The 22,726-nt window shown below is 44.1% G+C and overlaps 3 long non-coding RNA genes across 4 annotated transcripts in view; all 3 read left to right on the top strand.

The window, feature by feature from the left end:
* Window positions 1-10,786, top strand: part of LOC136109381 (uncharacterized) — a 48,518-nt gene extending 37,732 nt beyond the window's left edge. For both annotated transcript variants that reach the window (XR_011741698.1, XR_011741699.1), the window contains 2 exons: window positions 3,149-3,273; window positions 10,585-10,786. This is a non-coding gene — a long non-coding RNA (uncharacterized lncRNA). The remainder of the gene's footprint in view (window positions 1-3,148; window positions 3,274-10,584) is intronic.
* A 5,009-nt stretch (window positions 10,787-15,795) lies between these two features.
* LOC139829290 (uncharacterized) lies at window positions 15,796-20,663 on the top strand. The gene is made up of 3 exons (XR_011741738.1): window positions 15,796-15,878; window positions 16,873-16,955; window positions 19,674-20,663. It is a non-coding gene; the product is annotated as an uncharacterized lncRNA (long non-coding RNA).
* A 133-nt stretch (window positions 20,664-20,796) lies between these two features.
* The window catches only part of LOC139829293 (uncharacterized), a 32,336-nt gene continuing 30,406 nt past the window's right edge, over window positions 20,797-22,726 (top strand). The window contains exon 1 of the long non-coding RNA XR_011741741.1: window positions 20,797-21,450. This is a non-coding gene — a long non-coding RNA (uncharacterized lncRNA). The remainder of the gene's footprint in view (window positions 21,451-22,726) is intronic.

Here is a 22,726-nt window from a genome sequence, read left to right as displayed (position 1 = left end):
CTAAGGTCACTGGAGTTATCTACACTTAAGGTACTTCTCTCAAGTCAGCCAAGTAAGAGCACTCATATTGTGAAGGAGGATTCTTCTTATTCCGTGTTCCTAGAATATATAGTTCCAAACACTTCAAAAAGTCTCCTGTGGTTCTGAGGAAAAGGCCAAATACACAGAATTTTGAGATGGCATAGAGGGTTAAAAACGGAAATTAAGTCTGTGTGACCCCATATTACAGAGTAAAAATGTCAGTATTTTAGATTTAGGTTACCACTGGGTGCTGTGCCCCTCGGGTTGGTTAACATAACGGTCACAGAGAGGAAGTGCAGATTTTGTGTTTGTGAATGGAGCTCAGGTTGGCACTGAGATTTTTCTAAAATAGCTTCTGGTCTTCCAAAACATAGTATTTTTAATAGTTGGCGAATTATGAGCATCTGGGCGTGAATACTCAAAGTTCAGAAATGCGCTGATTTTGTTGGGTAGGTTGGTCATGCGGCATCTTTCTGTGCCCTGATGAAATGAACACACTCAGCAGCACTGATGACCTGTTTGCTGGATGGAACTCGGGTCTGACAATCTGAAAATTCCTTTTCCACAAGTATTCTCTATGTGTTTCTTCAGAACTTGGCTGCTTCGGAGGTTTTTCCTGCCAAGAAACTGGTCGGCTGGGCTGTTCACGGAAAGTGAACCTCAAAGGAACGTAAACATGGGCAAAATGAATTCATGGGTTGGATAGCCACAGCAAATGTTGAGCATTTGATCAGCTCTCATTAGCAGCTCAGGCTGCTCGTTTCCTCCCAAATACTCTAATTAATGACCCAGCTCTCCATCCTTGTACTTGCTCTGGCATTGTGTCAAGAGCAAGAGAATGAGGTGTGGAGGGTTCAAGGAAACACTGAAATGGCACAGGGCCTTTTAATCCAACTAGAGGGTTCACTGGGGACCTAAGTCAGAAATCGAACTCGCATCTCCAGTCACAACCAGAGCTGTACAGCATCTGAACTGGAACACATGAAGGTGATTTGCAGGTTTTGTTCATTGAGCTGAGGTAAATGAAAGTCCACTTATTTTAAGGTGCATCAACCAACCTGTGTATGAATTTTGGATTCTGCTTTTTACACAGTCTCATCCCGGGTAAAGACTGTTTAAGGATGTGTGTGCGCTCAGTGGCAACTAGTTGAATGAAAGGAAAAAATCGTTTACAGTGTTTTCCGTATTGGTGGTACTAGGCAGCCGAAGGCCAGTGTGAGACTAAAAGGTGAAGAAGAGAGGAGTAGGAAGTCTCAAAAGGTGTTTTCTGTTCCCCCAACTGCATCACCTCCTCAGGTTCTGGCAACTTACTCGGATTAGGTAAACATGGACCCATTCATCTTATAGCTCAGGTTCTACTGAGCCTCGTCAAACTTGTGGCTCGATTTGCAAGTGCCTTCCTGTAAACAAGTGGAAAGTGGCAGTTTGTAAAAGGCTGCGGTGGTGAACAACGGGACGCTGTCGGCTGCGTGATGCTGGGAATTCTGCTCTTGAAATAAAAATGTGATTGGAAGTGAAGCGTGTCCAAGAAGTTCAGCAGTTCCTTGCACTTCAGGTGCCTCATTTACAGTGTCCTGACTGAGAAATTTTCCATGGTTGTGTGTGTGTGTTTTCACCGTGTAGGAATACTGCACCCCACTGCTGTGACTATCAGGTTTTTGTTTTTAACCTGGGACCTTTAAAAGCCCAACTCAGAGGTCACAGGCTGTTTCTGGAGTTCTAAATCAGTACAGTCTCAGTGCATGCATTACGGCTATTTTTGAGCAAGCTTCCAATTGTCCCTAGATTCATAATGCACCAGAACAAATGGAAGTCCAGATTAATTTGAATACTTGAGGTGCTTGTGACTGCCTCTGTTTTTGTTGTTGTTCTGCTGATCCTAGGCCTGAAGAAAGCACAGCAAATAGGTGGATGAAGTCTGCTGCACCATTGGTGAAGCTAATAGGCGTAATTTGTACAAGCTGCGTGGTAAACTAAGGAATGACTTGACAAAGGAAGAACAACAGCCTGGCAGCAATTTCGACAACTATCTGCTCTCGCCTGTTTTCCTATACACGCTCAAGCTGCAAAAAGGCAACGTAGAGTGCATTCCATTGCCAGCTGCTGTCCTGCCGGGGGGTGTGGGGACATGGGTCCAGCGGTGACAGCGGTGACAGCAGGGCAGCGTTCCCTTGCATTGCTGCTTGAGAGCCGTCAGGCAGCCCCTGGAAAGCTGCTGCTGCCTGCAGCACACTGGCTGCTGCTTGTTGATGAACAGGAGGTGCTAATCTCTTTCTTCCTGAGAGACCTCTTTGTCCAGAAGTGTCAGGATTTAATTGGCCTGTTCACACTTTCTCCAGCAGACTCTGACTTGTAACACTTGCCCCACACCCCGCCCCCACTCTTTGGTTCATGGTGTCAACAGGGCTGGAGGTGTTTTGATTCCTTCACAGACAATCCTCCTCCACGGGAGCACGACGGGGCGGACTGTTGGGGGTTAGCGTGCTGGAAGCTGTTAATCCTAAAGGGCAATATTTTTTCTTTTTAATTTGAAAGGATTTAGTCCATTGCACTTGAATGTGTGCAGAGCGTGAAGTGTTTTTGTGACCAAAGCGTTAATTCTTGGTTGGGAAGTGGAACAAAAAAACTAAATTGTAGTGAATCCATTTTTTTCCTCACATATGCTCCAATCTATTATACCCTGACTTGTCTTTAATACAACAGTTACAATAGCACCTGCTGGTCCCACTGAAAGGTTCAGACTCCACTGTGCTGGGTGGTGGGCAGGCAAGTGATGAAAACCAGGCTTCTTTTCTGTACAGATTTTGTCCTCTAAATAAAGGTGAAGTGTAATGAATGAAAGAGTTGTGCTCCCACTTTTGCTCCTCTTCCCTCTGTCTTGTCTTTATGGCCTTTGAGCTTCCTGGGACAGAAGCATTAACTTTCTAGGTGTTTGCACAATATGGCACACTCAGGTTTTCTCGATGCCACTGAACAACAGCCAGTAAAAAAACCTGTCGAGTTACTCATGCAAGAAATCAGGGGGAAATAAGAATTTAATCAGCCATTGTAGGTTTAGGCAGGACCTGTTAAGTTTCTGATGGTTGGATGACATATTCTCTCCCTCTTCTCTTTTCCCTTTGTGTAGCATCAGCCACCCAGCAATTTGGAAAGTGTTGCTGAGCAGGTGTTACTGATAGATCCTCCCTGGTAGGAACCGAAATGAAAGTGAATATTGTGGTCAGGCCAATTCAAGAACCAAGAAGAGAGGAGGTAAGAGTTCAAAGAACAGATCTGTGGAAATGAAGATGAGGAAGAGGCAGGGCCAAAGCAAACCCAGGGGATTTGTTTGGGGAGAGGAACCTGGGTAGACCTGGTAGATACAGTCGTTAGGTTAAGGACCAGAAGCTTGAGCAGTAAAGAGCCAGATAGCCATAGCATTGCTCAAAGCTACTGAAAAGCTTTACCTCTATGACTGATTGTGGAACAATCGCTAATTGGATCAGGGCTCTGGATGGCTGGGGGTGTGTGGGCGTGTGCAGTCTTTACACCCTGGGCACCAGAGGCACCACCTGCCCTTTCTGGAGCTGAGGGCTGGGAGTGTTGAGCAACCTCTGCAAAGCGTGGGTCACTACTAAATAATTGTTCCAAAGAAAGTAGGGGGTTGCTTTTTCTTTTTGTTTTGGTTGGTTGACTCGTAGCCAACAAATAGAAAAATCATTCCATGGTAATCTGGAAGACGATGTCATATACAATAGCAATTAGAAATATTTCCAAAATTAAGCCTCCAAAGGAGGAAGCGAATTACAATGCAAGCAACCTTTGACCCTAGAGAATCGTAATGGCTTCCTGGATTTGGAGATATTGTGAGCTAAAGCCAGCGAGGTACTGCTGCTGGATCGTAATACGTGTTAAAATTAGAACACAATGTGGTAACCTTGGGTGTGTCTTTCTGATCTGGATTCTCCTCCCACCCACACCTCTGTTGAATAAGGATGTGTTTTGAAAGGCCTGTGTCTGGCTGCCTGAAGGTCTGGGCATTCGCACCAAGTGCATCGGCTTTGGTGGTTATCACTCTGCCAGACGGGTGGGCCACGGGCCAAAAACGTACAAAAGTACTTGTTTACACTGAACTGTGGGAACAATGCCACCAAAGTAAAGACGTCTTCTACGCTGGGGTCCAAAGAAATTAGATGTGGGTGCATGTAAGCTCCCCATATCTCAGTTTCACCTCATGTTTGGGAGTTTTGTTTGTTTGGGGTTTTTTATTTATTATTACTATTTTATTGGGTTTTTACATTTTGGCACACTTTCTAAGCATAGACCTTCACGCTCCTCCATTTGGGAAACAGGGATCTTGTTGCCATACACACTCCCACCATAGGCTTATTATCCCTACAACAGCAGTACCCAGAGTGGGCTGGTCTCTTTGTACCAGCCTTTGGACAAACACATAGTGAAAAAGCAGCGCTGGCCTAGAAAAAAAGGAATTAGTCTAAACAGACAAGGCAGACAGTGGGTCTCTCCTGGGGAGAGCGGCAGAGAGATAAGACGGCCTAGGAAATGTTAGGACATTTAAAATCTTTTCCTGTTCTCTCTCACAGAAGAAAGAACATTATATTTGGCTACAAACACGAGTCCAGATTTAAAAATAGCTGGGTTCCTTCCTGGCTGAGAAAGACAGAAATAAGCCAAATTTATTAGCTGTCTAGCAAGCTTGCATTGAATTTGTGCTTGTCAGGACTCCCACAAGTAATTGTGTTTTTATATACAAGTTGTTTGGAGGAGTGTTTCATGAGCAAATACCTTGATTTATGGGTGGATATCTGTATTTGCAGGAGAAAAACAAGTCAAGTGTTTGTCTGAGCAAATTCCAGCCACATAAATGTTTAAGAAGAGAAGCAAAGCCAAGGGGGCAGAATCGTCGTTAGACTGATTTGGGCGCTGGATTTAGTTGATGGCAACATTTTAAAAGCACCTAAGTGACATGGGAGCCTCGGGGCAAGTCTTCACCAGGTGGGGCTTATTAGCGGGACGGCGGATCCTGCTAATGTAGCTGGGCCGCTTCTGGATCCGCACGGCATGCACTGTGCGGTGGATTTAGCAGCTTAGGGACCCCTGCCCTGTGTGCTGTTGGCTGGTGTTGACTTTCACCCTGTACCGTTTTCAAAGGTGATTCAGGCATGAGAACTGGATTTACAAAAGTATTAAGGTGCCTGTCTTCCACTGAAGGCAGTGGAGGCTGGAAGCTTTAAATACCTTTTTGGAGGGTCTGAGCCTCGAGGCCAGATTTACGAAGCTGTGTAGGTATCTGAAATGCCTGGTGATCTTTACAAATGCACTGAATGAGTCAGACCTGTCTCCTCTTGACTTCAAAGCAACTCGTAGAGATAAGAAGGTTGGTCCAAGATCTGTTCCTTAAGCTGCCTGTGTTGCTCTGTGGAGCTGATGTTTAGAACACACCTCACCGTGGAGCCCAGCTCAGTCTCTGAGGGTGGGAGTGGTGTGGGTATTTCTGAAAGTGCTGCCTACCACAGTTCTGAGTAAACCTCAAGACAGACAGACGGGGTTTGCTGTAGGGAAGCTACTGACTTGCTTGAAATATAGTGTGCTCTGTATGTGCTTTACTTTTGTTATACAATAATGAAGGCAAACATGAAAGAGGAGAATGGGATTCCCCTTGGAGCACAGGGCATTTAGTGGTGAGGACAAGGTGTTCCGTGTAGAAAAATGGGGAAAAGCAAAACGAGAGATGTGTTTGGGGAGAAAGAGTAGAGGGAGCATCAGCTAGTGGAGTGGGGGGGAGGAAAAAAAAAGGGAATAAACCTGGCCCAATGGCCTTCTGTGCCAGAGTAGCTGAAGGAATTTGTGTGAGATAATCCTTGTCATTGTCTGTAAGTGAAGGCTTTGAAAATAAGGGAGAATATTCTTCTTGCTTTAAAAATCTGTGTAAGAAGCCCCAGGTTTGTGCTACTGGGTGATGTTTTTTATCAACAGCCTTCATGGCCAGACTCACCGTGCAGCAACAGAAGCTCCAGCATCACCTCCTCAAGTCATCCAAGCAGCCAAACCACTGAAGTTCTTTTCTCCTATTATTGTTGCCATCACAGTCATAGCTGGCCCCAAAGGCTTTCTCACGCGATAAAGCTCTGCTATTCTGAAAGGATGTGAACGGAAAAATGGATTTGCTACTCTGCCTGACAGAAGGGGAAAAGAAAGTAGGATTTTTAACAGGCTTTCTTCATGTCTAGTTGTAAAGATTCAGCTCTTTGTCTTGCCCCCGTGGCCTGGCTGTCTTAGATCTGATTGCAAGAGAGCTGTTGAAACAGATACTGATCTAGCACAGAAAGTCATTTCTCCTGATAGAACTGCCGAGGGGTTAAAACCAAAAAGGACAATGATCTTGTGAAGCATATTGCAAAGAAGACACCATCATGCAGTGAAGTAGTGACAAGGGTTTGCTTTCAACTGAAATGGATGCGGGTAAGATTTAGGCTGGTCTCCTCCCCTGCGGTGGCTCCATGACGGGGGCGAGTGTGGGCTTAGTAGCCACAAGGCTCCCTTTATTCCCGGCGGGCTACACCACAGTCAGAAGCATGGCAGGGAGGAGGGGAAGGCATGTCCCTGCTGACCTGTTTGAGCCATCGTGATGTGACAGCCCTTTCAGAGCTGTGAGTGTCCGGCTGGCAGCGGGCCGGTGACAGCTCGCTGTGCTGCTGCTCGCTGTGCTGCTGCTCGCTGTGCTCCGGCTCTCACCTGCCTTGGGGTGGAGAGCAGCACAGCCCAGGCAGCTGCCCAGAGCGGCTTCCTACACATGCTGCTCCTCTCAATGCCAGGGAGGGTGTCTGAGTGAAACAGAGCACAGCAGACAGGGACTGAATGACAGGTGTCAGTCATGTTGGCTGCAGGGGCTTCAGAGGGCAGGCAAACAACTCGTGTGTCCCCCCACTGCCTCCAACATCCCCAGCTGGAGAGCCACCCCAAGGCTTGCCTCCTGATGCAAGCAGCCACTTGGTACATGCTGTTCCTTTCAAGTCCCTTCTCAACAGAAACCTGTTTTGCTCCTGTTTCCCACTTAAGCTGCTTTCTACAACGTCGAGCCTTGAAATATTCCTCCTGCGAGTGCTTGCAGGCTCATTTCCACACAATAAGGGCAGTTAGCAATTTCTTTCCATCCGCATCTGCTACCTGCCCGCTCTGGAGCACCCAGTGAATAGCAAGAGGCAATTTTGCTTGATGCTTCTGACAATTTCCATTAAGGAAAGCTGAGAGCATATCAATTAAATAAATATATTATATAGACACAGGCAGCCTTTAGGTTTTGCTTCTATTTTCTGCAGTATGCCTTGATGTCATGCCTTGAAGACATCTTACCTCCGGTAGCAGCAGCTGCCAGCAGGATAGCTGTTTTGGGTCAAGGGAGCCTCAGCTCCTGAGAGAGAATGAGTGAAGCTGAAGGAAGAAGGAAAGTGGCAGAGAAAGATCCCCCTTGGGTACCAAGTAACAGATATTGGCTCGGACTTGGGAAGCAGCATATAAGAACCAGGCTAAATTTAAACAGATAAAGAGGCAGATAAAAGGAAACCAAGTAAAGCGTTAAGGTTTCTGAAGCTAAAAATCAGGCTTGTCTGCAGCAGCTGAAAGCATTTCACCGTCATTTCCAAGCAGGATGGACAAAGCACCAGAGAAAACGCACTCTGGGCTGCCCTCATGGGCTCTTCTGGCCAGTGGAAGTCAGTGAGATATGGGGAAGCTTTAGGCAGGTTCTTGTGTATTCCGGAGGGTGCAGGAGTTTGTTAGCTTGAAGCACTTGTCTGTAAGAGCAGGCAGTGGGGTTGAATTGGTAAGCCTGTCAGTCTCAGAGTCTTAACAAGACCAGGCTTGCTGAGCTCCTCCTTTGAGTTGCACAAGCCCGTTAATGGTGTGCTAGCAAGCCTGGGAAGGTGCAGGAGGAGACAGAGCTGCACTGTCAATTGAGAGCTGCCTGTAACCTTCAATGCTGCCTCAGGTGAGGGGAAAGGGTACAACACCGAAATACCAAGGGCTGGAATTGCTGCGTTGCTTAGCTGAGATCAGGTGTCCGATAGCCTCGAAAATCATCCCATCAAGGTGGAGCCTCTGTAGATAGCACCACCACATGTCTTAGGCTGATTCTGCAAACGCTGAGCCTGAAACGATGAGGCAACAACTTCTGATAAGCTTGACTCCTGAAGGTCTTGGCAGCTTGCTCAGAGACTTGCAGGACTGGCACGTTGCGAGGCTCGTTTCTTCTGAAGCTGCAAGCAACAAGGAGTCAGAAAGTGGTTTTTCCATCCCTGTTAGTTCAGGCACAGAGGGCCTTGCAGAGCTCTGCAGCCTCACCTCAGTGCGAAAGAAGATGGGGAAGGTTTTTGCTTGAAGGCTCTGGAAGGCAGTTAGAAGGATCGAAATTCTAATCAATAAGAAGGTGACATTCAGACCTGTTTCTCCTTCCCTGAAAAGCCAACTTCTGCTCTCCTAGTTCCTGATAGAAACAGAAGTATGAAAAGGAACAACCTACCGTGTGATGTGCCCAGACCTAGGAATCATATCTGATTGGTTTTTGGCCAGAAGTGAAGATACTTATCTGACATTTACAACTCAACAGCTTAGGGTCATCCCATAGCAGCCTTTACTTTTGGACCCTGAGATGATAGCAGAGGCCATACCCTTTTCCCTAACAGCTACCCCAGAGGCTTTAACTCCTGCTGGTTGTGGACCTCTGTGATTTGCAGCCCTGCTGACCTCAAGGCCAGGATGCAGAAATGTGCTTCAGCTTTTCAGAAAAGTTTTCATTGCTGGTTTGCATGAAGTAAAATGTAGGGTACTATTGTTTAAGAATGCTAAATATTGGATTTTTTGGTGCTCTATAGCAGCTGCTTCTGAATACAGTGCAAGTGATATGGTCTGATTCATAGTCCCACATGGGATCAGATCATGTATCTTCTCCACATTTGTTTCACCAAAGTATTTCTAAATTAGGCTGTTTATTCCCCCAGTTTTAGAGGTTTATCTTTCCAGATGCAGCAGACAGGCTTATTCAGAGGCAGGTTCACAGTTGCTGGGGCCAGCTTCGTCTTATGAGATAGCAGAACCTATGGTCGCTGATAAGAGGTATGGTTTTTTTCATCAAAACTCTTCTAGTTCAAGAAAGTGATCTGTTGTGGTTTAAGTGAAATGAAAATAGTTGAACTGGTGATAGCTGAGCTTCATTAATTTTTTTGTTACTGTAAATATCATAATAATATGTTAACATAAACATAACTGCACTTTCTCAGAGCCCTAGATCTGTATTTAAGTGATCCAGATTATTTATGCGGTCTGATATATAATATGAGATCTTTTCTCCCTGGCTGTGTGAGTTGTGTCCTATCAGGTGGATGGATTCAGGGGGGGTGTAATTATTTCTTTTTTAGCAAATCCTGTCTTCCATAAGTTTCTTCAAAGAGATGAAAACAAAACACAAACAAACTTGCAGGGATTAAGCAAGTAAGAGCCGTAAATAGGGACGAAAAGGAAAACACATAAATCCAAAGCAGTTTTACAGGTCGAATCTTTGCTTTTTGGATCTTAGTTTTTATTGCCCAAGGTCATACTGAGGAAGAGCAAAGAAATTTGTTTCACTAAAGGCAATAGAGAGATTTTTGCATGATTGTTACGTGCTTTTTCATGTTAGTTCTCAGGCTGGGTTTTTCGTGGATGCAGCTTTCTTTAAAACTGTGGGGAAAAGGAAAGTCGCTCTCCTGCCCCTGCTGCTCCATCCCCTTCCCTCCTTCCCCCTCCTTTCCTCTTGGGTTCCTTGCCTTTCATGTCTTTGTTTGACATCTAGGAAAGAATCATGAGGTGCTGAATATTATTAACTTCTAAACACCTAAGAAATCAGTAGGAAATCCCAAACATTTCGGCCCCCTGACAGTCTCTGTAAATGACCTGTCCGAAATCCCTCCCCTTCTGAGATGAAAAGAGGGAGCCAGGCAGAACGGAGGAGAGAACGGGGAGAGCCAGGGAGCGAGAGGGATACACAAAATAAATGAGAAATATGATTAACTTACTTCCTTGGCTGGGTCTACAGCTGGTTCTGGGTATTTAATAAACAGGTTGACACTCCAGGTTCCCCTCATTAGGTGATCACTAAGGTCTGGGCTGTCATAAATCAAAGAGCCAGGTTATCAAGGCCTGTGATCTTTAACTGTACAGGGGCGCCCAACTGTCTGCCATAACGAGGGCTAAAAAGTGCAAGCTGTAAAGAATTAGCTGGCTGCGGCACTTTAATACACGCGCAGAGGCGCGGACGCGGTGCCGTCTGTGGGGTGATTGCCCAGGTACACCCGTACGTAGATGGGCTCCTGTCTGTGGGCTGACGGCAGCTTCTGTCTTGACTATGAACATGTGAGGTGCTGTAAGGAGTTAAATGCAATGAAGTGTAAATCTGACCAAGGTAGACAGTTTCTGGCTGTTTGGCGGGAGAATGTTAAGGAGTCCTCTCAGCTTACGTGTTTGTGAAAGGGAGAGGGATTGTGTAATTCCTGGGCAACCAGAGGAGCTGATTCTCTTCATTTGTTTCAGGAACCAAGGAATAAACACGGCACGGATCAGTCTGCTTCTGTCTGTGTCATTCAAGCACTGAGCTGGGCACCGCAGAACCTATAAATATGTTGTGCAATTGAAGAGGAATTATTGCTCTATAAGGCATACTGCTGTATTGGGACAGCTCGATCTGCCCTGTCCTTTGTGAAGGAAGATGGGGCCTGCACAGCTCAGTTTTACATTGCAGGTAAGGCAAAAACTTGATGAAACCTGGGCTGCCTGAAGCCTGCAGCCTGAGGTTTCATAACTGATCTGGCACATGGATAAGTTCTGTGAACCCTTGAGAAAGGCAAGAGCATCAAACCACACACGTTTTTGCAGCAAATAACACAAGGTCTGAGTAAGAGCCAAGTGGACTTACGGGGAAAAAAAAAGTGTGGTCAGTCTCAGGCTCAGTTTGTGAAAATGTGAGATAATATTTAGGTGCTGGGAATGTTCTCCAGCTCTTGGTTTTCCACAGTTTTGAATAGCTATTGTCACTCACAAAACCAGGAAAGACTTGGGAGGAGTTTCTCGGCTGATTCTGCAGGACGAGATGCTTGCTGACACAAACACCAGTGGTAAGAAAGAATTTGACGTGGTGCAGCTCTTGTAACTGCAGTATGTGCTAGAATTGAAATGAGAAATCAAGGGAAAGGGAAATAAGGGGAAATGCCAAAGGAGACTTGTATTCCTGTACCTTAACCGATGTGTGAAAAGTGCTGGGTTCCTCGAGCCGTGTTGTTACTAACTTTTGAAACAGCAGCAGTGGCGACTATGGACAGAGCACAAGCTGAGGGTTGTCAAGCCTTATGTTTTACTCCTGTAAGTTGATGGGACAGGTCAGATTGCCATGTGCATCTGGAGGAAGTTTGAGGCCCAGGTCCATGTCAGAAGGTGGGAATGTGCACAGCTCCAGAAGGAGGCAGCGCCCGCCGAGATCAGCAGAGCCCAGCGTGGGTGGCTGTGGCTCTGCTGGTGGCATCTCCCACAGCCATCATCCATGGGGTGAGATAGGTGCTCGCAGTGCATTTTAGGCTACTCTTGCGGACCGGGACACTTTCAGTGGGGTTGCATGTGAGGAACCATGTAGGTGTGACAGGGAAGAAGCTCTGAGTTATGCTTATTTCCAAAATACTGTTCTACAGTGGGCCTCAGCTACCACGTCCTCCCTTGGACAAGAAGGATGATTCTCTGTGGAAAAAAGACCACAGGAAATGAGCTGTCACAGAGATGCCTGCTGTTTTCAGGGACTGAAAGCCCCTGAAGCCTCATCCCAGCAAACATGGATTTGCTGAAGCAGCTGTACACCTTGTCACATCTTGTGTGAAAGCCCACATCTACCTGTCTACTAGATATTCAACTGATTGGATAAGTGATGTGCCTAGAGATAAACCACAGCTGAAATTCCTCGAGGGGCTCCGAGGGAGCAGTTCCAGCTCGGCTGCAGCCACTCCAGGGCATTCCATGACTATTTATAATGGTGTATGTGGGTTTACTGCTTTACAGATTGTAATGCAACTCGCTGCTGTGGGGCAGAAAAATGCAACGCTGAGCGAGACACGCTGCCCATCGGACATCAAACCGTGTGGTTCGTGTCAAGCTGTGAGGTGGAAGTGTCTGGTTCACAATGCCGATTTCAGGGTGTTTTCCTGGCTCTTTCTCCTCCCATTTTCCTCAGCTGTATTACATACTAGCCACATATTCTGTCTTTAAACACAGAAACACCTCTATTGTGAAAAATCAACTAAAGCTGTGCTCATAAAGAATAAGAATCATGACAGAATCTATTAATTTAAATACATGGGTTTTATAAACCCCTTCCCCTGATTTCTGTCAGTAATACACAGATTTTGAAGAGGAGGTCAGAGACAGATCTTCACATGTTTGCATGACGAATGTTTTCAGCATGTCACATTTACATTTTGGCAACAGAATGAAGTGACTGAATTTTCAGAAGAGCTCAGCACCTCACCTGCAGTCGGTGCGGTCTGTTCTGTTGAAAACTACCTGTGTGCTTCTTGATAACTATATATATATAGGACTTACCCATATCGCTAGAGGCTCATGTTCGAATTTTGAAAGTGCTTAATTGGTTTAGGATTATGCAGAAAAATTGTACAAATGGCAGATAGATAACTTAATACCTTCTTGAGAAAGCTGATAGGAGTAGGATGACTTAAGTGCCCTCTCTGCCTCCAGAAGTTTTTCTGTAGGCCCTGTATCATTTGAGTGATTTAAAATCCCATAATAAATCCTGAAGTCTTTGCTCAGCTTTCTTTGCACTTGGATGTCACTCTCATTGACTGTTGTGGTAGCTTTTCTTGAATTGTGTCCATTTTCTAAGCCTCTTCTCCAATAACAAAATTTCCAAAAGTGCCTTGAAATCAAAAATCTGTCTGAAAAGCATTTACATTACACCCAATATAGGCATATGATGAATTTGGTCCAATATATTTCACGTTCTTGTATATACAGTCTATATTATTAATCACTGGATTGTGTGTCAAGACTTGAGGTTCTTGAATTTCAACCTAAGGATATGAGTTACCAACCCAACCAAAGCAAGTGAAAATCTTCTAAGTTATTGCAGGAAATTGCCATCACTACCAATTTGTAGGGAGTTTCCTGTGTTCTTGTTAACCAGTTCCTTTCTGTACCATATATTAAGGCAAAACACACAATATGTTTGTGCAGCATTTGCTGTCCCATCAAAATCATGGCTGTCAAAGTGTGGCTGGTGTGGTGCGTGTCAGTGTTACATACCCTCGGAGGAAAGATTTCCTATCTTTAGATATTAGGAAATAACTACTTTGCTCAATATGTTTAGTTTGTCCTACTTTAATACCTAGGGATATATGAAGATAGTTTGGATTTGAGTGTAAGTGCATGTCGAAGGAGTCAGAAGGGGTTTTTTTTTTGAGTCTTTATGTTTTCTATTTATTAAACCACTGAAACTTCCAGAGAAGTTTCTCAAAAAAGGAGAAAGATTTATCTCAGCTGCTGCTGGCTCAGTAAGGTGCTGCTGCAACCGTTTTAAGGTCATTTTCTCACTAATCCTACTGACCTAGTGGAAGAAGAATGATCTGAGACAGCAGACGTCCCTCTCTGAGCAGGTAGGAGCGCTCCTTTGAGGACAAGATTAAATGACAATGGTGTTCGGACAAGACTGACTGAAGCTCTGCGAAGACACGAGCCCTCTGTGAGCCCGGTCAGCCTGCTTGCTGCTGGAGCTCTGCGCTTCCAAACAGGGTCGCAGCCGTTTAGTTCAGCTGAGCTCAGTCTGTAAACCACAGTTTAAAAGCTGGGGAGTTCTTACTAAAATTCATGCAGCAACGGGGTAAAAAAATCTGCTGAGGTTGTCTGTTGCTCTGTTGATATCACTTGTGTGGAGGCCCAGGTAAGTTGAATGCAACAGCTACCTGTATCACTCAAAAAAACCCCAAAAAAGTTGATACTTGGCATGGCAGGACTGTTCTTTTAATGTGGAAAAAACCCAGAACACCCCAACTAACTAATCTACTTGCATTGCATGTTGAGTACTGTAAGAGAAAACAAAAATACCTTCTGATGTCCTGGATGGAGTCCCAGGCTTGGTCACTTGTTTATTAGGTAGGTGTAGGGTTTTGGTTCATATACTGCACTTTTCTACTTGGAAAATATCAAATTGCTTTGTTGGAATCAGTTTGTGCTGGTGCACAATGTAGCATCCGCTTAAGGGAGAAGAATAGGTGGGTTTACTTCAGGACTGGCTTAGGAACACATGAGCTATTTCACAGGAACGCGTGGAGTATTTGGAGTATGTGCTTTGGCTGAGCTGAGGGGCAGGCTGGGCTACAGATGAAGGAGTTCTGTAACTGCAAATAGAGGGGAACTAGAAAAGTATTGGGAGAAAGGGATTTGTAGGGCTACAGAAGACATGGTTTCTGATTTGAAGTACAATCTGGTGCTGGCAGAGCTCTAGTTCCCCCGCTTTGGCCCCTCATAGGCATGGCTGCTTTTACTTTTCAGCTTTTCCTTTCTAACTTTATCAATGTCCCACTCCCTCATAATTCTAAAAAGCACTGGATTTAGTTGAATGGCTTTGTAATAGCAGGAGCTGGATGTTTTGGGGCACAATTTAATCTGTTGTTTCTGTAGGGTGCTAATGAGCTGTTCCCAAACCCTCTGGTGCCGCTGCAGAGTCACTTCTTAGCAACTTTTCCGCTGAAAGACGAAGCTCGGTGTTTCAGGTGTGATATAATTAACACCAGGCTGAGTGCTGCTTAAGCACCTGGTATTGTTTATGTGTTTCTGAGTTATGCAGACTTCAGTGTTAATTTTGTCATGAGTGAGCAGATATCATCACATTAGCCAAACATACCTCACTGCAAGAAGACCTCTAAATCTACCTTCTTGTTCTGCCTGATGGAGTTAAGGTCTGAACACATAAAGTTTTCATTTCAGCTGTACGTGTTACTATTATTTCAGTTTTTTTATTTATATAGAGATTGCTGAACACTAGCTAGTTAATGAAGATGTGAGGCTAAGTATAAGCACTGAGGAATGTGGCATGTTCTCCGTTATTTGGCATTTTCCGCACCAGATTGAGTTAAGCTTTCTAGTAAGAGTTCTTCTCTCTCTAGATGGTTTTGGATATGGATCAGAAATATTTTTTAATGAAACTCAGTTGAGTAGTTCAGCTGCTCTTAAAGGTGTTCTTTGTGGGACTGAATCCTTGCTGGAGCAGCTGTGTGACAAAGGGCTGTGGCACATGATGCAAGATGGTTGGTTTATAACCCACCAAGGTGTGGGTCCTGCTAGTGCTGCATGTAAGGGCTCTGTGAAGGGCCAAGTGTGTGACAACATCAGCGAGGAACAAAGTAAAAAGAGAAATTGGGGGCTAGGACACTGGGCTTATTTAATAACTTTAAAGTATTTTGTACACCTTCTGATGGTTCACCCGGAGGCTTTCCCAAGGTCACTATTTGTTCAAGTTCTATTCGTAGAGAAAGTCGGAGAGCAAGCAAGAAAGAAACGAAAAGCAAACGGGAAACCTCTTTCAACATATTTAACTTGTTATTAGTTTCTTGATGCCCCTACTGAAAGGGAAATAGGGGAAACTGTGGAAACCCAAGCGGTTTTGGCTGCTGTTAAGTTAGGAGCACCCTGGTGAATTATTTTTCCCTTCTCCAGTCAGAACTGTGGCCTGAACTGCAGATCAAAGAAGAGCAGCACTTTGCTTAATCTGGCATAAAAATCTACTTTACCCTGAAGAGGCAAGAAGCAAAAGAAATTGAGACCCGGGCTCCATGGTAACTGTGAGCTAGATTGTTCAAATAGTTGGTAACTGTAACATAGTTTAGAAAGAAAAAGCATTTGGGAAGATATATTGCTACCATGTTGGAAAGAACATTGTACCCCAAGCAGCCGGGGTTGTTTCCTGCTGTTACTGGAGTGTTTATGACAGTGCATGGAGCTTCTGTCCTGTTTTCCTCAATCTATTGCAAAGAATAAAAGGTGGCCGGTGATATAACTTCAGGTCTGCCTCAGAAAACGTGTGCTGAAGATGCAAGCGATGCTTTTCTTCTTTCAATGTGTTCTGCATCACATGCTAACTTTATAACCATCGAACCAGGGAAATCTGACATGGCAGGTCACCATTTGTTGTGGGTTTGACCACATACCAGACAGTGCTTACCTATGGCATGGAGATATAATGCTGTGTTTAGAGAAAATGCTGCACTGTGACCTTGCACGGTGCTGTTGGGTCCTGCGCTGTCAGACGCAAAACTTGCTGGAATCTCTAATGGGAGACTTGAAAACCGACTCAGTGTTCCTGATTCTCTGTTCCTAGTGAATCTCACGAACCTACAGCTTGCGTCTTTAGCCACAAAGGCTTTTTTACCTGTACATTGTAGTCTGATGCAGTTACACTAATCACTCAGACCTCGCTCATGTTTTTTCACAAGCTGCTCATGTAACCACAGGCCTAAGTCCTGAGATACCGAGCTGGTCCTTTTCAGAGCTGGACAAACATTTTCAGGTGAGCAGGAATGTCTGTAACGCATTTATGGCCAGCAATTTGAGTGTTGTCTTGCTCATGTCTGTGGATGCATTTCAGGCTGGCCCTGAGACAAATCTGTCTGAAGTCCTTTGAAGGAAATTCTCTTTGCTACCTATGTAATGGGATCATTCTGTTGTTTAAGTATCTGTTTTATTAGGTGACACTTAGGTTAATAGCAAACCCAAATATTTTTGCTGTCAGCAAAGCTGATTCGGTTTTGTCTGTCTATCACTGTCTTGCAGTGAGGTGACCAGAACTGGATGTCTTGGCTTAATTTGAGGCGTGCTTGGCAACTGCAGGGAAAAATCCATTCCATTATTCCATGGTGAGATGTCTTCCTCCTCCCTTCTCTTCTTTTGGTGACATCAACTTGTTGATCAAAATTCAGTTTGCATTGTGCTGTAGGTTGAAGACCCTTCCCTGAATATTGCTGCTCCTTGATCATATCTGTTTGAATTTACCTATCATAGAACATTTTATACTTGCCTGTTTTGGTCCATCTTGATACAATCAATTCTTTTTTCATCTTTATTTCACAATTTATTGAGATTTTTGACTCGTAATCATACCTTCCAAAATGCTTGCTGCATATCTCTGAGGTCAATCTGTGCTAATGGCTTCTGAAACTGGAGCTGATGTGGTCCCGTGTAGCACCACACGCAATGTGTCCTGTCAGTTCGACAGCAAATTGCTGGTAATTTAAGAGGATTTTCTAGATAGCCGTACACCCGAATTGTGGAGATTTTAATCTACATTTGATTTCCCTTATATGCTTTGAAAACATGAGGTGGGCAAGGATTAAAAGCATTGCTTTTTTTACTTTAATTTTGAAAGTAAATCACCCCTAATGCTTCCCCCTGTAATCACTGGGACTGTTACCCCATTAGATGGAACATAATGAATGGAACATAATTTGCTCCTGACCATTCTGCATTGACAGTTTTTCATCATCTTAGTACATCCCAGTTACTTTTAAACCGATTGTTTAATTTTTTTCTCTTCTTTCCAGATAGTGCAGTTAAGCAATTTGTAGTTTACTGAGTTGTGCTTCTAAAGGGGGGTCCTTTTTTCTTTGCCTTTTGTTTCTCCAGAACCTTCCTGGTCCTCCACAGTTACATCAAGATTAACACTAGTTTTAGGCAGATTAACTGTTTCAGCTACTTTTGAACGGCTTTAGGGCAGATTTCCTCAGCCCTGCATCCCTTGGTTGTGTTCAGTTCAGCTCAGGGTGACCAGAATGAGGTTTCTGTGGGATCGAGACCCTGTTTGGAACTCCCTCCGCAGTCCCATTCTACAGGAAGCCTGTTGCGTTCCCAGCTCCTGCTGCGTGTGCAGGGGGTGATGCAAGCCCTGTGCAGCACAGTCAGTGCCGCAGCTTGGGTAATTTACGGTGTTTCCTTTTCTCTCTGGGGAAGGGGGGTTTAGCACACAGCCCCCTAGTTGGGCTACGCTGACAAAAGTCTTACTTAAGCTGCTTTGACTTTGTTCTGGGCTGTGTCTCTTTCCTTGATAGGAAACATTACCTTGAGTCACCGTTAATCTTTTGATGAATTTGGAAGTAAAGAAGATATTGATGACTTTCTTCATTTTTTCCTTACCGCTTTTTACGTTTAATGTATATAATTTGTTTTGCAGTTCCATCCGTGATTTTTTGTTCCTCTTCCTCATACGTGTTTTTTTTTTGCTATTAACCCTTAGTTGTGTGTTACCATTTCCTTAGTAGTGTTTAATTTTTGGAGTCAATTAAGATTGGAGACATTCCATTTCCCTTCTGTCAATTTGCTACCGTACCCTTAGTGTAGTGTGTTCCAGTGAAGTTCCAGCTTCACATCACTTCCCATGAGACCCAGCATCTCCCAGTTCCCCCAGCATATCCTGTTTTGTAGTCCGGTGTCTTTTTCAGTATCTAATCTTCACTTTTCTTGGAGAGCAGAACACCAGACATCATGTTTCTCTTTCATTCGAGTCATCTTCTGGCTGCGGTTCTCAGCCAGTTCGTTCCCGTTAGGTAGGAAGGCGTTAGAGTCAGCTGATGACATTGTTCAGCTTCTCTGCCGTCTGAAAAAAGAACCAAAGCGCTGTTCCTAACACGCTCAAAGAAGGGGATAAGCAGTCTGTACCTGGCAGTGTTGCTTTTTCAATGGTTAACTAGCTGATTTCCTATGACCGCTATGGAAGACTCCTGTTGTGTCGAAGTTCCTAACTGTACTGAACGCCTTTTTCCTCCTTCCAACGAAACATCTGATATTTCAAATTCCCAGTTAAATTAAAGCTCCATCCGATTTGATGGTGGGAGCTACATCTACAAAAAAGAATCAAACTACAGACTGCTGTTTTGATTCGTCCATGTTTGTGATCCCTTGTCATTTGCTGTTAGCGAACAAACTTGATGTGCATGGACTTTGATTCACATAAAACCGCAGGGAATGTTGTGTTTGATCTGAACATCTTAGTCACAGGAGAGCGAGGAGATTTGGTATGTGAACAAAACTATTCACTCTTCTCTTGTGTAAAGGGCTTTGGACATCTACTCGGGGAGCAGAAACAACAGCATATGACTTACGTGCCCAATTACACACTGCGTATAACTAAATAGCTGAACCGAACAGTTCACAAATGATCTATAGTCTGAAAACAGCCAGTTAAAATCTGCAGCAAAAGACAGCACGCATTCAGAGAAATCGGGCTGCTTTAATGCTTTGCGAAAACAAAAAAGGCCTAAATTTGCAGCTCTCCCTAAGGAATTATCTGTGAGCACTATCTGCAAATAATAATTTAATCAGCTTATTTGGCTGCCCATGGTCACAAAGCTGTAATTGATTAAAAATGATCCTTTTTGTAACAAAATAAGGCTGCAGAATAGAAATGAGATTCTAAGGTGATTCTAATGTGCCCTGCTCTGGCAATATGATAAGGAGCAATTCTGTAGAAAACCAAAGAATCTCACAGCAAAAGGTTTGGGGGCCTGTTACAGAGAAGCCTTTTTCCCAGACTTTAGGGTGTTTTAAACTGAATTTGGACTCTTTTTTTTCTTTTTGAACAGTGTGTTCGTGTTTCCTATGGAGCTGAATGGCAGAGAGGGACTCCTTTCAGTGACCACATGGCCCGCTTCCAATTCGGAGAGATAAAGTCAACCTGCTCGGCCCCACCGCCAGGAAATCGGCTGCTGCCCCTTTAAGCGGACTGGAAGGAGTATGGAATTACGGCTAACTTGGTTTGGAGCCTTTGTGTAAGGCTTTCAGGAAGAGATAAACCATTAATCATGCACAATTACTCTGACCTTGCATGAACTAAAGCCTCTCTGAACACATAAGATTACTGTCTCGGGGGACCTTGAGATACTGACACGATCAGCTCGGTGCTGGGGCATTGGAAACGGCTGCACAAAATGGCTGAGAGCTTGGCCTTTGTTTCCTTGGCTTCAGCTCCAGTCTTGCTTTTCACCCGGGATAGGTATTTATCTTTCTAACGTACTTACAGTGTAAACTGAGGGAAAGTCATTTCCCTTGAGCCGCGATTTGAGTCCATAGAACGCGAGTGGGATGTGATGGCAGTGCTTAAGATTTGGGTTTTGATCAGAAGGTTTTCTTAAGCTTGCACACTGATTTCTATGATGTCCCTGTGGGGGACCCTCTTTTTGTCTGGAGTTAGAACACCCCTTGGCCCAAGCCTTACAGTCAGTGGCACCTGTTTTAATTAGAGTTTAGATAGTGATTTTCAGGCTCAGTTTACAGTTCTCTCTGTTAGTCTTGTTTAGCATTTCTCTCGCCTCTTAAACTCCTTAAACAAACGTGTCTCACACATTAGCTATGATATACTTTATCTCTTCTTTCACTGACCTCCTGGCACTCGCAGCAATAAGTAAAATAATAATAACAAATAAGCAATTAAGTAATTATTGATTTCAACTTGTCATTTTTCAGAATTAGGCTGAGCTAAAAATGCACAGCAACAGTTGCTGAAGCTCAGCTAACTCAGTAAAATGCAGTAATTTGTTTGCATTTGATCCTTCATCATGTGTTTCATCCCTACAGCTTCACTCACTTATAGAATTTATACCGCCATAAATATTTTACTTACGTATGTGATCTTTTTACATTTTTATTTACTGAAGAGCAACATCTATTTTGAACATAGTTTTATGTTGATATGTCTTTTCTCCCTTTGCTCAAAGGAGTAATTACATGTGTATATTTGGATCTGCAGCAGGAAGTTTATACTGCTTTAACTTACAGTTGGTGAGTTACAACGGTTACGTGAGTAGTAGGAGATTTGTGTGTGAAGCCCTGCAGAGCACTTGTCTTGCTGCCCCTAGTTTACATCTTTAGAGAATTAAACACCTTTTAAAGAGAAATAGTCTTTCTCTTTGAAAAACTGCAAATGGTTTTCTTTTGGGGGACTTGATTTTACGCTGTCACTGAGTATTTGGCTTCAGTTGTAGAAGATCTGACTTGAAGACTACAAACTTCCTTGTTAGCTGTTTATATTCCTCTGTATTTTTCAAACCCACAATCAGCTGCCAGCAAAGCCATCTCCATTACAGGGCAGGCTGGCCTGAAAATGAATTCTGTTTTTTTAGCCTTTATTTTCCTGCCAAAAGATTTGTAACAAAACCTTTCCCTGTGCATATAGTAATTTAAGGTTCCAATGATAAAATGTTTTGTCCACTGAAGTAGCAAATTTCTAGTTTTCCAGAGATGTGGTTTTAAGAAAACGGAGATGGCTCATCGAGCACTGACGGACTGGACGATGGGATCCGTACTGAAATACGTCTGCAATTCTGACCAGCGCCTCCGCGTTGCATCTTTGGAAGAGGATGGGTAAGTCCAAAAGAAATAAATATGCTCTTCACATCTCACACACTTCTCCCTATAAAGTTATTTAGAAGTTAAGCATAATGAAAATGCCACAAGTACAGTGGTAAGGAATTTTTCTAACAGGGACATCAAACTTGTTGCTTCAGGACAATAGTTGCTTTCTTAACTTCTACAGGTAAGTAAGGAAAAACTCTTTTAACAAGGAGGATTTCTCTAGTTGGTTGGCAAGCTTCCTGCATGGTGTTCCTGAGCCATGTTCATCGGCACTTTTAATAAGAGATCGCTGGGTTTGGTAACAGCCGGTTGGATGTTTTGTATCAGAACGGCACTGAGAGGCTCCCTGGGGATGAGGGAGCTGTCCAGGACTGGCTGCGGAACAGACACCGCGCCTGCTCTTCTCCCTGGCTGTTCTTTTAAGGTCTTGTTCCTCTCTTTTTTACATTTTCTACTGTTGTGTTCCATAGGTTCTGCCGCTGGCTAATGGGCTGTTGATTCTAAGAAATATTCTACAGAAAGTAAACTCGTTGAAAACAAAACACCCCACAGGGTTACTGAAACAGAATGGATGGAATATTTAGTGGAAATGTAGTGAAAAGCATAGAAATTAACAGAAGAAAGGGAGCATCTAAAAGGAAAAATACCATTTAGGTGCCATCAGCTGAAATATAACAGTCTATAGGGCAAGCTGATTTTGTCAGTATCGCTACAGCAAGATGTTTCTGAACATTCAACTTGCGTTCAGGACAAAAAGATATCGGAAATCTAAAAGCAAGCTGTTAGCTGACTGGGTGAGCCACTGTTGGAAGAAATTGTCATGGGATGTGGTTGTTGGATCATCGCATGGAGTGTGCAGACTGGGGCTGCGTGTCTGTCTTCAACTGTTCTGCATTTCAGCCAGGAGATGTTGCTCTTGGTAACGTTGAGTTTGTGTAGCGGGCAAGGATCATTCCTTTCACTGCAGGAGGTTGGAATAGTCCATGTTTTGTGGGATTTCAGGCCATGTGACAGTATTGGTCCTTCCTGGTGTTAAATGTATGAATCAATGAAATTCTGTTTGGCTGCAGTGTGGTGCTAAGGCACAGACTTGCTCTGTTTGTGGGGCTGTGGAAGGGTAAGGATGAGGTGTGACTGGGGAAGAGGCAGAAGCTTGGTGGTAGGACGGGATGAGGGCAGCCTGTGAATGTTCTGTAAGGGACAAAATCAAAGGTAGATTCTCATCTTATGTAGACCAGCTTCAGTCAAGAGTGAATCAGCATCAAAATAAAGCTTGAAGTGAGCA

This window comes from Patagioenas fasciata, chromosome 17 (genome assembly GCF_037038585.1).
Source record: "Patagioenas fasciata isolate bPatFas1 chromosome 17, bPatFas1.hap1, whole genome shotgun sequence".
In the NCBI taxonomy this organism is placed as follows: Eukaryota; Metazoa; Chordata; class Aves; order Columbiformes; family Columbidae; genus Patagioenas; species Patagioenas fasciata.
Note: the sequence above shows the minus strand (reverse complement) of the source record. Positions and strands in the feature narration are given on the sequence as shown.